This window comes from Chelonia mydas, chromosome 15, assembly GCF_015237465.2.
Source record: "Chelonia mydas isolate rCheMyd1 chromosome 15, rCheMyd1.pri.v2, whole genome shotgun sequence".
NCBI lineage: Eukaryota > Metazoa > Chordata > Testudines > Cheloniidae > Chelonia > Chelonia mydas.
The window spans coordinates 31,945,030-31,953,381 of record NC_057856.1 but is presented as its reverse complement, the minus strand read 5'-3'; the positions used below and the strand labels follow the sequence as shown (position 1 = coordinate 31,953,381).

The window sequence follows — 8,352 nt, the reverse complement described above, 5'->3', positions numbered from 1 at the left end:
GGAGAGTAAGGAAAAAAGAAATACACAGCCTCAAAGATTTCCATGAGGTGCTTCTCAATGCCGTCTGCTTTTTTTCCACTTGGAAAAGCAGTGGAAATGACAGCAACCACACCATATTTCATAGAAGGCGAAGGAAATAACCTCCTTCAGCAAAGGCTGACACTCCAGAGCTCTGTCGGTGGTTATAAAATTAAAAATATCAAGTGGCAAGTGTTGAGTAAAATATTATTTTTGTTTTCTAGTCGGTTTTTTCTCTTCCGAAACGCAGTGCTATAGTTTCACAGCAGGAATACCATAGTCTTTAGGGGAGAAGTTTTTATAAGCTCTACCGCGAGCTCTGAAAAAAAGGGACCCATTGGGCTGAAAGTTTCCCAGCTTGTTTTCAGCCCTCATATGGTTTGTGTGCATAGAGAGCTTGTTAACATGTTAGCATAGATTATTTTTCCCATCACCTACTCATTGTTACTGTCTCATCACAAGGACTAGGGAGTTTTAGGGCAGCCTTTCTGAAGGCTTTTAGCAGTGTGCCTGTTTGTTCAACCTGCCAATAAACAATTTTCTGACTTTGTAAGAAGATGAGTCAAAGGTCGTGTTTGGGAGGGAACCAGTATGAAGCTAGAGCAGAATGTTTCTCTTGAAGCCTTGCAAAACCCTCTTGATTTGAAAATCTGTTCAGAATCAAACAACTTTGCCTTTATTTTTTAAAGAAGAGACAACTGTATAAACTGATCTCTGAAGGAAGTTGTCAAACAGAGTAGATAGGAGTGTGAAAATGGGAGAATGTCATTGTACTCTTTTGTCATGAATTTAATTCCAAAATTCACAAATGCAGAATAACTTGTAAGTAAAAAATTATGGAAAAGGAACTATGTCACCTGGAAACATCATCAATTAAATAAATACACACAAAGGCAGAGGGGCAGGGTTCAAGATGCTACTGGAGAGACTTTCAGCATTGGTGGGAGAAATCAGTATCTGAACATCTATGCAGGGAGAAACGCAGTATCATAAGGCACTATTTGCAGGCATAGCCAGGTACAATAATAAATTAACAGAGGTAAATAACATCCATGCCACGTGAGTTCTGGTTTTATTAGCAGTGACAACTGGTCTTGGTTTTGAACAGCATTTTATAATCTTGGGGCACAATGTCAAAAATCAAGAGCGTTCCTCTATTTAAAACCCCCACAAGCCCTGAAGTGACCTTTTTTTTTCTAAGTGAAGGAACAGGCAGACTGATGACTTTTTCAGATATGAACGGTCATGGCAAAGAAACCCAAATGCTAACCAGAGCTCTGACAGGGGAGCATTGCAGACAGCACACGCTTGGCCCGAGTGTATCTGAGCTTATATGTACTGGACTGTGGGAAATGAGGTATTTCCTTTTTGTTGCTTGCTTGTATTAAAGGATAGGAGCCAGATCCTGATCTCACCCCACCATGAATCCAACATAACTCCATTAGCTTCAGTGGTGTTTCCCTGGGCTTACTTCAGTGCAGGTGGAATCAGACTCCGTCCACAGGTGTCTGGGAATCTATGATCTTTTTGGTCTTTTGGGGCATCATAAGCGAAACATTTTCTTATTTGACTGTATGGTGATTCCAGGTTTTTAATACACTCCATATGTGAGAGCCATTCTAATAAGCCAACGTGTAAGAACAAGCAATCTGTTTGGGATGTGCATGCCGATTAGCAGTCAGACTGTGCTCTGGTCCCTGTATCGCGGCCATTCATGTCACCAGACAGACATTTGCTAGTGTGTGTTTAGCTCACGGTAATATCCATTTTTTGGCTGTATTGTAGGATTTGCAATGCAATGAAAGCATGCTGGTTTCACACACTGAAGTGATTTATTAGTGAAATGGCACGTCTGCATAAAGTGACAATTGACTCGTGGCTCCGGAGGCTGAGCGGGAGGATAAAGGCACATGGGGAAGGCTGGCTGTGCGCACTGTTGGCCTGTTGGGAACTTCTGTGTATGATTTTACTGCAGGCCAGCCACTGAGAAAGCCCAAGCCCTGGTCACCTCAGTGCTGTTAACTCAGCCATCCCAGAGCACTATAACTGGCCTGGCAGGCCAGCAGCATACAATGAGACAGACAGGAGTAGGATCAGGCCCTTGTAGTGGGTCCTGTGTTGGGCAGGGAGCTGTGAGGTGCACGGAGCGCTGGGAGACTGGGGTGGCAACTCCCGTGTTACTCAGAGGAAAGGCTACCACGTTTTGCACCCTCTGGTGTGTGGTGGCTCTCAAGCCTGGGTTTGACAGCTGATTGGTCACTAGGGCCAGGAAAGTTCCTTGTGGAGTTCCTGGCTTCTAAGACCATTTAGGAGTCTAGCTTTCAGAGTAGCAGCCGTGTTAGTCTGTATCCGCAGAAAGAAAAGGAGTACTTGTGGCACCTTAGAGACTAACGCATTTATTTGAGCATAAGCTTTCGTGGGCTACAGCTCACTTCATCGGATGCATTCAGGAGTCCAGGAGCTGCAAAGACTGTGATCCTCCCGGCAATGTGAGGGCACACACCTTCCGTCAGGCTGTGTCCTACTTCACTCCAATATCACTGCTGCCTTGGCAAGGCTTATTTCAGCCAGCTCCTTCCTTCCCCTCGGGCTCTCCTCCATCAGCTGCTGGGCGAAGTGCTGATGTGGAAGAGAGGCAGAGCTACATGCCATGTGTCAGCTGCTGCCCCAGGAGCCCGCAGCATGGCATGACCTCCCCAAGGCATTTCATGTCTCTGGTGGGTGAGAGGAGAGAGCTGTGTGCGAATGGCTCCACAGCCAAGTTCAAGGGGGAAGAGCAGCTGCCATTTTGAGTCTCTGGGCTCTGTCTGAGAGGGACAACCAACACCGCCTCACAGAGACTCCCGCAGGTCCGCAGCAACTCATCATCCCGTGCTGCTGACAGGTCTACCAGCACATGCATGGACATTTGCCCCAACCCATGACTAGAAGCAATCATCCACCAGTGTGTCCCAGTGCCATACCCAGGGCAGAAGCCCAACTATGGGGCGCAGAGATGTTTGCAATGGGAAGGTGCTGTTGCAGACAGCCCTGCAACAGAAGCAACTTCATCGAAGTCCATGGAGCTAATGCGATGGCAGCTGAACTAGGCCCATTGTGCTCCTGGGATGGACACAGTGTCGCTGTTTTTCAGACTGTACTAAGTGTTTCAGGCCTAATTCTGTCTCTCCTGTGGAGTAACTCTGATTTACAGTGGCACAAGTGAGACCAGAATCCGGCCCCCTGACTTCTTGGCTAAAACAGGACAAGTTGCTAATAGAATGTATTCCAGTGAGGCCGCTAACTGCAGCTTCAGCGTACGGAATAAATAAAATAAAATACAAATAAAAAGGGAATCCGAGATTTGTTCTCTGAAGGCAACTAGACTCTGGAAAATTGCTGAAGGAAAAGGAAAGTTCAGACTGTGTTCTGCTCCTTACAATTCAGCTTTGAGATTGAATTATTTCCTTTCTCGTAAAGATTACAAAAACCGATGGCCAACTAACTGGGGAGCCCTTTATCTCGATGTTTCAGCCATTATTTCTGTTTCTACCAAGAAAACTATGCTGGTCCCTTCATTCAGCAAAATATTAATTCTCTGTGGCTGGCATGAAGAGGGCATTGGGAAGGAAAGTCACAAGTGCTCCTTAAACAGTGTGGGAAAGTTTTTCTTTTCTTTTTAAAAACAGACTAATGTAGCTTTTCCAAGACTGAGCAGAGTGATACAACTTAGCACCTGCATAGAGTGCCTGACCCGGGAAGATCTCAAAGCCAGATGAGTCAGGCATAGTAAGTGTTACTATCCCCACTTCGCAGCTGTGGAAATAACCATAGAGGAGGGAAGTGTCAGAGCCTGGATTAGAAGCCACCTCTCCTGGCGCCCAGCCTTCTGCTCTAACTACTGTGCCCCGATGATCACCGACAAGGGCAAATCTTTTCCCCACTCTCTCGAGGTATTTCTTGCAAAGATGCATTTAGATGAAAATGAGGGAGCCCAAGTGACCCACTTTTCCCGGAGTTTTAAGAGCATCTGGATTGGGGTTATAAAGCAGGCGGCTTGCACTGGAAGCCAGAGTCAGGATGCAGGGTCTGAAGGAGTGTTGGAAAGCATTTCCAAGTGGGAGTTGCACTCTGCCATCCGTCATTTGTTCAGACTGAGAAGAGGGAGTCAGTGTGAGGCATGGCAACCTCTTCCTCCCTGTCTCCAGCATTAATCTAAATGCCAAAAAGCAGACCTTGTGGAATGCACCGGCATTATTGAAAGCACTAGCTTCTAATTCCATATGGCATGAAAATATCCCCCAGGTAGTATTTAACAGACACCCAGCACTGTCTCACAGCTTGTAGGTTAATGCAGCCAGCTTGGCTGTTTATTCATTCCGGTATTAGGCCATATTGAAGAGCCGTTACATTAGGCTGCCTAAGGTGACAAGAGAGCACAGGAAGAGACGAATACGGAAGAGACAATCAGAACACAGTGCTGGAAATTGTTTATTGAAAGGAAAGGATCATATTACACTCCATTTTTGCTGAGTTTATCTTGGTTTTTATCAGATTACACACAGGATAACTCATCAATATTGTGATCCTGCTGACATGTAGGTGAGCCACTGCATAATTCATGGCTGCTGCAGAGCTCCAGTGATGGGAGGCACATATTTAATTAGACACTTAGCAGTTTCACTCCTTTGGAGAAACTCCTGAACTGCACCTGTTAAAGTGAACGCTGCAGTTCCTGCACCAGGAATGGCCAGAGGCTGCTTGTAGGAGCAGCCTGGTGTTTTCTGACTGTGCTCCAGCTCTTTGTGGGAGAATTCGTAAGTCATAGTTTCTTGGCACATTGATTTCCTGGCATGCTTCTATGCTATATTCTAGAACATAAGACCATAACAGGGGTCATACTGGCTCAGACCAATGGTTGGTCTAGCCCAGTATCCTGTCTTCTCATAGTGGCCAGTGCCGGATGCTTCAGAGGGAATGAACAGAACAGGGCAATTTTCGAGTGATTCATCCCCTGTTGTCCACTCCAAGCTTCAGGCAGTTGGAGGTTTAGGGATACCCAGAGCATGGGGTTGCACCCCTGACCATCTTGACTAATAACCATTGATGGACGTATCCTGCAGGAACGTATCTATTTCTTTATTTTAAACCAGTTATAGTTCTGGCCTTCACAACATCCCTGGCAAGCCCCCAGGTTGACTGTGCGTTGTGTGAAGTACTTTGTTTTAAACCTGCTGCCCATTAATTTCATTGGGTTACCCCTAGTTCTTGTGTTATGAGAAGGGGTAAATAACACTTCCTTATTTACTTTCTCCACATCAGTCATGATTTTATAGGCCTCTATCACATCCCTCTTTAGTCGTCTCTTTCCCTAGCTGAACAGTCCCAGTCTTATTAATCTCTCTCCATACGGAAACTGTTCCATACTCTTAAACATTTTTCTTGCCCTTCTCTGTACCTTTCCGATTCTAATGCATCTTTTTTGAGATGGGGCAATCAGAACTGCATACAGTATTCAAGATGTGGGCGTACCAGGGATTTATATAGTGGCATTATGATATCTTCAGTCTTTATTATCTATCTTTTTCCTAATGGTTCCTAGCGTTTTGTTAGTTTTTTTGACTTCCACTTCACACTGAGTGGATGTGTTCAGAGAACTTTCCACAATGACTCCAAGATCTCTTTCTTGAGGGATAACAGCTAATTTAGACCCTATCATTTGTATGTATAGTTGGATTATGTTTTCCAGTGTCCATTACTTTGCATTTATCAACACTGAATTTCATCTGCCATTTTGTTGCCCAGTCACTCGGTTTTGTGAGATCCCTTTGTAGCTCTTTGCAGTCTGCCTGGGACCTAACTATCTGTAGTTCTCTCTCTAAGGCATCTGTAGTACCGGGTGGTAGGGCATTACAGTCCACTAGAGGATTATTTTCAAGTATTAAACCACAGTTCCAATAAATTTGCATTGCAGAGCAGAGAACTCTCCAGATTATGTTGCCCTTGACGTGACCTTGTATGCTCCCATTACACTTCTTCTGGTAGCGACCTCAGCTCATGCTTGGAATGGGAATATTCTGACTTGAGATTGCACAATAACCATTAAGTAAGCAATACGATACTGGAACATACCAGTCTTGACACTGTTGACCAACCACTTTGCTGCCATAGTGAGTATGTCACCATGGTGAATGCTATTTTATCCATAGAGACTATGCGTGAGCGTTGGCTAGTATCTATTGGGATCCGGATCACGTGTGAGTGTTAGCTCCCTCTTAGTCTGGATAACACCACCTCTGGAACTTCCTCTCAGGTAAGGCCCTCTCACGAATGTCTTGCTCAGACACAGTCAGTCAGCATGGAAAGAAGTGAGATTTTCCCTTTGCAAGCTGAGTCCCTTCCTCACCCTTGGAAAGCCCATTGACATAAGTGGTGGTTCCACGTCAAGCCACTGGGGCTCCAAGTGAGGGGATCAGAATTGGCCCTGCTGGCTGGCGTCATTAAATGGCATTATACGGCCCCGTACATGTTGCCAGAAAAAGCTCATAAAAGTCAGTGAGGCCATGTTAATTTTCTTATTGCTTTTACAGAGTACAGCTAACCCTGCTCTTCCCTGAGATGAACAGTTCCATCAATTAGACGCTAAACAAATCACAACTGGATCAGAGTTACAGGACTTTAATTCTGTCACTTCAGATCTTGCCCTAGGGAGGGAGACGTGGCTGAGGTTATGGCCTAATGCCCAAATAGATGCATCAAAGGAGTACTATTCTGTACTTCTCCCACAATGCTGATTATCTCAAGCTCTCATTTGTGTCTAAACCAAGAGCCAGAAATGCAGACAGTGCTCCAGAAAACGGACCGTGCTTATTTCACTGGAGAGTGTCTTACTGAAAATATAGATTTGTCTAGCTATCTGTTAATGCTGCAGCCATCCCACAGTATCTGAGCACTTTCACATTGGTATTACAAAGTACATCGTTTGGAAGGGTTTTGCGCTGCTTCTATCGACCCTGAAATGCCCCTGTGAACTGAGCTCATGTGAAGAGGAACAGGTGTGCTACCTCTTGCGTGAGGTACAGTAATTTGAGAGGTATATTGTGTCCTGTGGGGAGAAATATACTTAGAGTAGGTCAATACATTAGGAGTGATAATATGTACAGTATATGGTATATGTATAGTTCATTGGTGACATCTCTTACAGGGCTCGATTTTCAAGCATGAGTGAATTAATAGGATGCTCATATGAGTACTTGGACACCTAAAATGAGTATTTATGTGATTAAGTGCTGCTCCAGATACAGAATGTGGCTGTCCTATCAAGGCACCCCATTTCTGAATGGCTCCCCCAGCACTACAGTAAAAGATACACAAGCTGTCTGCAAACAGATCCCGTAGATGCTGCTTTAGAGAGCACACTAACGTTATTCACACTGCAGTGTTAGTCTCATCACCTCTGCTGGCACTGTACACAGAGGAATCTCGCGGCAGTTCAGCTTTTGCATTGACCATAGGAGGTGATATATGGGTATGCAGGTCTATGTGTCTTGCTTCTCTGGGTGGGCACCTGATCAGGTTTCTCAAATCGGGGGTCCGCACCTCTCAGCTATTAAAACAATGTTCCTAATTGGTTGAGGGAGTTTGAATTTGTGATGTTCTGACGTTCCCATCTACCAGCATCATTCCCCCTGTGCTGCCTGATCCCTGTGATGGGCTCTCTTTCCAGTGGCTTTTCATTTTACATGCCCCAGCGGCAGAGTGGTAGAGATGCCCAGAGGAGGAAGAAAGGATGTGTTCTTCTCACCTGCACATTGCCCCTGGCAATTGAGAAATCTCATTCCTGAAGATTAAAACCTGTCCTCCCTTCTCTCTGACCATGTCCCACCTCCCCACAACATGTAACTGCCTACAGAGCTTTGTGGAACATAGGGCTTGCTGGATGAGATCCGTCTGGGCTCTGAGCTCCACCCACGCCAATGTCCCGTCTCCGACAGAGACCAGCACCAGGTGCTTCAGAGGAGGGTACAAGAAACCTTACATTAGACAGATGTGGGGTAATCTGGCCCCCCACCTGCTCCAGGCCTCCTCTTATTCCCTTTAGCAAGAGAGTAGTTTAAATCCCAAAGCATGAGGGCTTTAGTAGCTCTTCCAAAATGTATGTTCACACTAACTGTTATAACTCTGGATAGTCTTGTTATCTATATAAATGTTCAGTCCTTGTTTGACTCTTGCTAAATGCTTGGTCTCAGTGACTTCTTGTGGCAATGAGTTCCACAGCTTAATTGTATATTTTGTGAAAAAATAGTTCCTTTTATCCATTTTGAATTTCCCACTTTTCAGTCTGAGTGTTCTCTT

The 8,352-nt window shown here is 45.1% G+C and overlaps 1 protein-coding gene across 1 annotated transcript in view; it reads left to right on the top strand.

Moving 5' to 3' along the window:
• The window catches only part of MN1 (MN1 proto-oncogene, transcriptional regulator), a 190,170-nt gene that overhangs the window by 158,828 nt on the left and 22,990 nt on the right, over positions 1-8,352 (top strand). The gene's annotated exons all lie outside the window — the stretch shown is intronic.